We start from the raw sequence: 7,932 nt of genomic DNA, 5'->3' as shown, positions 1-7,932 counted from the left end.
GGGGGGGGGGGGGGGGGGGGGGGGGGGGGGGGGGGGGGGGGGGGGGGGGGGGGTGGGGGGGGGGGGGGGGGGGGGGAGGGGGGGGGAGGGAGGAGGAGGGGCATTGGATTCTAATTCCATGAAAATGAAGGAATTTTAATTCTGCAGAATTGCAATTCCTTCCAACCAAATTAAACGAAAGAATTTGCTTGCCTTCGGAATTATATATGTGGAAATTAGCTATAAGTGGGAATGAAATGGTAATTCTCTCCAACCAAACGCCCCATAAGATTGGTAATCCATGTTAAGGGAAGGTCTCAAGGGTCAAGTCCATATATATATATATATATATATATATATATATATATATATATATATATATTTTTGAGCGAAGGGTCAAGTCCATATATAGTTCTATTAAATACCTATCATGATTTAAATTAAGGAAGTATAGTTACGCCTATGATACTAGCTAGTTATAGCTTTTTGTGTAATGGTACCACTTAATATGAATCTTGACTATTGATATCAAAGAGGACCATTTATTTAAGGTGTATAAATTTAGATGATTTTTAAAAAATTCTTATATATTATAAGAAAAATGGTGAATGTAACTTCCAATCCTGCAGCCTTAAAATGGAGTGGAGAAAAATATCATGGTACTAACATTGACACTTAACAAAGAAGGAAGTGTTTGAGGAGGTGAATTTGTTGTAGAGGAGTGAAGAATAGATGAATTTACATTACACCATGAAAGTATTTACTACAAAGGTGAAGCTAAACACCTACTAAACTCCAAGGTAAACACAACAACAAATTCCAAACAGACTCAACAAACTAAACACATGCAAGCACGGCATTATCTGTTATCATTTGTGTTAGAACGTGGCGGAATGTTTTTGATGACAATGCAATTGCCAGATTCCCTGTTAGTTGTGTTGAGGAAAACCATGGAAGCTTTACCGGTGAGATGCTTTGGAGTTTATAGGAGAATTCAAAGGCGATGTTGTGTGACAAATGGAGCTCCAAGCTAGGTGGCAATTGGCAACCTGCATGGAGGACAATTGCCAGTAGCTTGGAGTGGTTTTTCCCCTATTTAAGGTCTGCAATTGTTGTGAGCTTTCTTCTTCCTCACCTCACTGCTCCCCTCTCCGACCTCCATTGTTGTTTAATTTGTAGCTCTGCTCCTAATTACAATGAGTAAGCAATCATCATCAGAAAAAAACCAGCAGCTTCCCTCCTCCATGGGTCAAAACCCTCTTCTTCCTCCTTCTTCATCTTCTTCTTCTTCCACCTTAAACCCTTCTTCCGTTCATTCTTCTACCTTGCATCCACCTTCAATTCATGGAAGCTTTGCTCCCTCCTCTTCTGCTACTAATCCTGCCGCATCTATAATGCATGAGAGCCTTTTTCTTCCCTCCTCTTCCTCTACTTTGAATCCTTCACCTTCAACTCTTGGAGGCCTTTTTTCCTCTTCTTCTACCATGAACCCTAGGGCTTCAAGTCATCGAAGCCTACTCCCCTCTTCTTCTACCAGATTGTTCATTGATCCAGTTGGGCCGATGCCCCCTAGCATACCGCCCTCGATGAGGTTATATATTAGCATAATTTTTAGTCTTTTAGTGTTTATACAATTAGTAATCACAGTTTTGAGCATTATTGTACTGACATTGAATAAATGGTGGACAGGATGATGAGGTTCCCGGCTCCACGGCAAGAAACCTTGCTGTTTGAGGAGTTGTTTCAAGGATGCAGACAGATGCCGGTAAATAATAGCCAATCTATTGTTAAAACTATTGGAAGAATCAAATTAAATTATTATTTGGTTAACTTCAATTCATTGAATTAGTTAATATATAATGCATTCTTTAGCAGGTTCATGATGGTGTTGGTGATCTTGATGATGAAGAAGAAGATAATGTGACACTGGAGCTTATGCCTGGTGCCCGTGTGCCAAAGAGACCTAAGATTGATCTCACTCTCACACTCAAACCACCTACGGATGAGAGTCCTGACCGTTCTAGGTCCGCTTGATGAATTTCCGATCTATTTGGGTCATATTCTTAGGTCCTTTAATTTGTATTTGCTTAATTTTGTTGGAATGTAAGATAATGTAGTTAGGTCGTATGTATTTAGCTATCTATTATGGTGTTTTGTAATTATGCATGTTTGTATATATTTAAAATGGCAATATATTAATTTCGAGCATATATGGGTGCTAATTAGATCTTTGCATAATCTAGATTAACTCAAAATTGTGAGACAACTAATATTGGAATATTGCTTTTTAAGTTGTCTTAAAATAGCACAGTGTATGCACAGTAAATTAGGGTAAAAGTTCATTAACATAAGTGTATTCCTCATTTATATATAATCTAAAATTGCGTAATTGAACCTTTCAAACATTAAACAAGCCTATCGTTACGATGATCAGCTCTATATTACTCCACCACAATCACTGACCCTGCCACTACATGAACCACCCGCACGATCGTTGCACGCACACCATGGTGGCCTAGTTGCACCAATGCCCCCTAGCATTTGAATTTTTGTAGTTCAAATTAGACTATATCGGGTTAAGTTCTTTTTCTATTTCTTAATTTTAGAGTTAATACATTTATTAATTTAAAATAATTAATATTTTATATGAAATAATTTTTTATTTTGTGCAATATACAAAATATGAATCATTTTACATAAAACATTAAATCTTATGGGATTTTTGACTTTGTGTGAAATCAAAATACCCTTAGTTAAAGTTGGGGTGTCCATCTTCATCACCGCTTCTTCAATGTAGTTGAAAGAATTGGAAGAAAGAAATGTAATCAATTTCATGCACATCAATTTATTTCTCATCTTCTCTTGTTTCATATATTAGTGATTTTAAGGAAACAACAAATTTTAATGGTAAATTGACGGGGATAATGTTGTTGTTGTTGTTGGGCCAAATTTTTATTTGATATTATAATCAATCAAACTAATAATGGGAAGAATTAAAGACATGTATTAGGGTGACAAGTAATTAAAATATATAGGATGCTCTTTAAATTAAAAAGAGCAAGGGTGCAATTAGTTCAAATGTTGGAACCAGAATAGTACTAGAATCAAATATTTGGTAATCGTAATGAGTTTAAGTAGAATGAGTTACTTTGTTTTAATAGTAAATAGGAACTGGAATCAAAATAAATAAATATATTAAGAATAAATGAATTGAGTTATAAATTTAGTGGCATGTTAAGATGTATGCATAAACAAATTAGTTCATTCAGACCACATATTTCAATGAGATATGCGATTGCATTAGCCTACCATATTTATGCGTAGTAGCCTGTAGTTCAATATATGGCATCTTTGTAATTTTCTCAAATGAGGGTCACAGGTTTGAACCTCATAAAAAAAATTAAGAAAAAAAAATTTCATGTTAAGATGAATGAATGCAATGAACCTTGAAAAATAATTAATAATTTTATGAATCTTTGGACATTTAGTAAGATTAAATGTCAGTTGGCGTCTTTTGAGTATAGTAATTTTGTCACGTTTAGTTCTAAACTTTCAATTTAATCTCTTTTGATCTTCTGACTTTTAATTTTAACTAGTTGTGTGGCCTGGTCCTTCTATAATTTAAGTAAGAGCAAAGTTTAGGATCATGACACCTTAAAAAATAATTAATGATTTTATGCATCTTTGGATATTAATGTGACCACAATTATTAGTAAGAGTAAATACTAGCTGGGGTCCTTTGAGTATAGTGACACCGCAACGTTTAGTCCGAAACTTTCAATTTAACCTCTTTTAGCCTTTCAACTTTTAATTTTAACTAGTTGTGGCCTGGTCCTTCTATAGTTTAAGTAAGGGAAAAGTTTAGGATCATGACTGGTTAAAAGTTAAAAATTGAAGGACCATTGATGGAGTTAATTTAAAAGTTGAAGGACGACCTGTTAACTTGAAAGCTGAAGGACGACCAAGAGTGATTAAATTAAAAATTTAGGATTATACGTGACAGTGACACTATATTCAGAGGATCCAAGCTGACATTAATTCTATTAGTGATTATATGTTTTCTGCATACAATTAATATTTGCTTTTATTTATTTATTTATTTTGGGGTAAGCTAGTTTCATCGGTTCAAGTGGAGTGCTTATTTTCATCACTTTTTCTTGGAGGAGAGCAATGGAATCAACTCCCTTCACCCCAATTAGAATATTCCTTGCCCATGGGATTATTTACTTATAGAAAATTAAAATATTTAAATTTCAAGAATTATGAATTTATTCTTAATTCTTTTATGTGTATACTGGTTTATAATTATATTGCTGATGTAACTCCAAAAGTCACTTAAATCAAGTTAGGAGCCACTGCTGGCAGGTTAGAATGGGAGAAAAAAAAATTTCTAGGACTAAAATTATCCCTCCATCATGAGATTGAGTTATTATTATTGTTGTTATGACAAAAGGGCATTTTAGTCTTTATATCACATCTTCCCTTTTAATTCTCATATATATCAAGTGCTATAATTGAAATTTCTAATAATTATATTAGTGTCAATCATACAATGAAATTTGAATTGTTTTTTTTTTGAATACTATAGACTCTATAAATAATATTATTATATATAACGTGTGGCGATACATTAGCATCATATACTTACATGCGGCCCACTGTACTTCACCAACGTAATGAATAAGACCAAATGCTTCTCTCGATTTGTGTAGTATTACTTAGCAGAATGCAAGTTCCAACACCCCTCTATTATTTTCTTTATTATTTTAATCTTTTTTTTTGCTAAAAGAAAAATAGTATAAGATAATTGAATATGTTATAATTATGATATTTATTTGAGGGTTATTGTACTATATATATATATATATATATATATAACCACTATTTAGTTTGGATTAATTATGTATTAGCTTTAGGTGATATTTTGGAAGATTTTTTTAAAAAAAAATCATTCTAACATGCTTGATCTTAATTTTTTCTCTCCGAGTGGTGTTAAATGAGTGGCTTGACTCCACTGAGGCTCGAATTAATGGGGACATCAGGTGCCACTAGACCACAAGGTCTTTAGCTCTTTGATATTGATTTGAAATAGTTATCAATTTATCATTTATAAATAATATTATTATAATATATATAACGCTTGACGTTACATTAGCAATTTAGCATCCTATGCTTGCACATGGGGCCCACTATATTCCACCATCGTGATGAATGAGACGAAATGCTTTTCTCGATCTGCGTAGTATTACTTAGCAAAATGCAAGTTCCAACATCCCTTTTTCATTTTTATTATTATTTTTATTTTTATTTTTTGCTAAACGAAAAACATTATAAGATAATTGAATATGCTATAATGATTATATTTATTTGAGGATTATTGTACTGTATATATAACCACTATTCAGTTTGTATGAATTACATATTAGCTTAGGTGATGTGTTTGGAAGACAAATTTTTAAAATCATTCTAACATGTTATGCTCTCTCTCTCCTCACTATAAATGAGTGACTTGCCATATACTTAGTTGTGTTTTATGGACTCTTTGCTTTGATGTATGATTTTTTGACATTGATTTGAAATAGTTATCAATTTATTTCTAAATAATATTATTATAATATAACGTTTTGCGTTACATTAACAATTTAGCATCCTATGCTTGCACATGCGCAACCCACTGTATTCCACCAACGTAATGAATGGGGCCAAATACTTCTCTCGATCTGTGTGTAGTATTACCTAATTACAAAATGAAAGTTCCAAAACCCCTCTTTCATTTTCATTATTATATATCATTTTTTTTTGCTAAAAGAAAAACATTATAATTAAGATAATTGAAAATGCTATAATTTATTTGAGGTTTATTGTACTGTATATATAACCACTATTTAGTTTGTATGAATTACATATTAGCTTAGGGGATGTGTTTGGAAGACAAATTTTTAAAATCGTTCTAACATGTTATGCTCTCTCTCCTCACTCTGAGTGGTGTTAAATGAGCAGACTGACTTGCCATATATTTAGTTGTGTTTTATGGACTCTTTTTGCTTTGATGTATGCTTCTTTGACATTGATTTGAAATAGTTGTCAATTTATCATTTCTAAATAATATTATTAAAATATAACTTTTTGCGTTACATTAGCAATTTAGCATCCTATGCTTGCACATGCGCGGCCCACTCTATTCCACCAACGTAATGAATGGGATCAAATGCTTCTCTCGATCTGTGTGTAGTATTACCTAACAAAATGAAAGTTCCAACACCCCCTCTTTCTTTTTCATTATTATTTAATTTTTTTTTGCTAAAAGAAAAACATTATAATTAAGATAATTGAAAATGATATAATTTATTTGAGGTTTATTGTACTGTATATATAACCACTATTTAGTTTGTATGAATTACATATTAGCTTAGGTGATGTGTTTGGAAGACAAATTTTTAAAATCAGTATTCTAACATGTTCAGATCTCTCTCTTCTCCCTCTGAGTGGTGTTAAATGAGCTGCCTGACTTTAATTTCCATATGCTTTTTGAGTACTACAATCTAACTTATATATAATATCTGCTCAACATGCCAACATTCGATCGAAAAATACTTGTCACTTGCCATATACTTAGTTACAATTATTTGGACTATATTGGGTAGGACCAAGTTGGGTTAGGCACTAAAAACTTTTGGTTTGACCTTGATGACAATGTAACTCAAATTTTTTAATCAAGTTTTTTTTTTTTTCAATCTATTTCTTTAATTCGGAGTTAAATACATTTATCAATTTCAAATAATTAATATTTTATATGAAATAATAACTTGACTATAGATGTCCCATCATTTTTAGTTTGAAAAAAGAACCAATACCCAATACTCAGAAAAATGAGTCTTTCGAATTTCTAAATAGATCCTTTATTTTGCTTTAAAAGGGAACATAATTAATCCATATTTATTAGCTTAGGGTTGGTAATCCATGGTAGGAGTCTAGGAGAAGGTCTCAACGGTCCATCATTATGTTAATTAAGGAAGTGTTTAAGGAGGTGAATATAATAATTTGATGACAATTCCCAGCTTCACGTAGTGTTGTATATTGATGAAAATCATGGAGAGCTTTAGGGTTGAGGTGTTTTGGATTAATTTACAGAAGAATTCAAAAGCAATGTTGTCTGACAAATGGAAATCCGAGCGATGTGGCAATTGGAATATTGCATGGAAGACAATTGCCAGTAAAGTGGAATGGTTTTGGCCCTATTTAACGTCTGCAATTGTTGTGAGCTTTCTTCATCCTCACCTCACTTTGTTTAATTTGTAGCTCCGCTTCTAATTACTGTTTCAATTCAATGAGTAAGCAATCATCACCAGAAAGAAACCAGCAGCTTCGTCCCTCCTCCATGGGTGAAAACCCTCTTCTTTCTTCTTCTTCTTCTTCCCGGGTCATCAAGTGGACCCCTGATCTACACCGCCGTTTCTTGAATGCTGTTGAATTCCTTGGAGGAGAGCAAAGTAATGAATTCGATCAATTCCAATCACATATATAATAATTTACTTTATTTTATTATATATAAATCATTCTTAAGTTATTTGGTTTGATTATTTTATGTATTATATATTGATTCATCATTGCATGCAGGTGCAACTCCAAAAGCCATTATGGATCTAATGAAAGAAAAAGATCTAACCTTAAGTCAAGTGGGTAGTCACTTGCAGGTCAGAAAGAAATTAAACAAATTTCGCCCTTTAAACACAACATACATACATGAATAATTTTTTTTTTTATGAGACTAATGAATTTGTTGTACTCAGATGTACAGGAGTTTTTGCTTTGCTCAACAACAGGCAACCAGAGGTATATATATTCTTCCATGGCGGAATCTCCATTTCATACATTAAAAAAAAAAAAAAACATTATTTCTTCCACTTTAATTCTTCTCAAGAAGCTGAAGCTATAGTTGCAACTGCAGCTGCA

Source organism: Ipomoea triloba, chromosome 9 (genome assembly GCF_003576645.1).
Source record: "Ipomoea triloba cultivar NCNSP0323 chromosome 9, ASM357664v1".
Classification (NCBI taxonomy): domain Eukaryota; kingdom Viridiplantae; phylum Streptophyta; class Magnoliopsida; order Solanales; family Convolvulaceae; genus Ipomoea; species Ipomoea triloba.
This window is presented reverse-complemented; position numbering follows the sequence as displayed.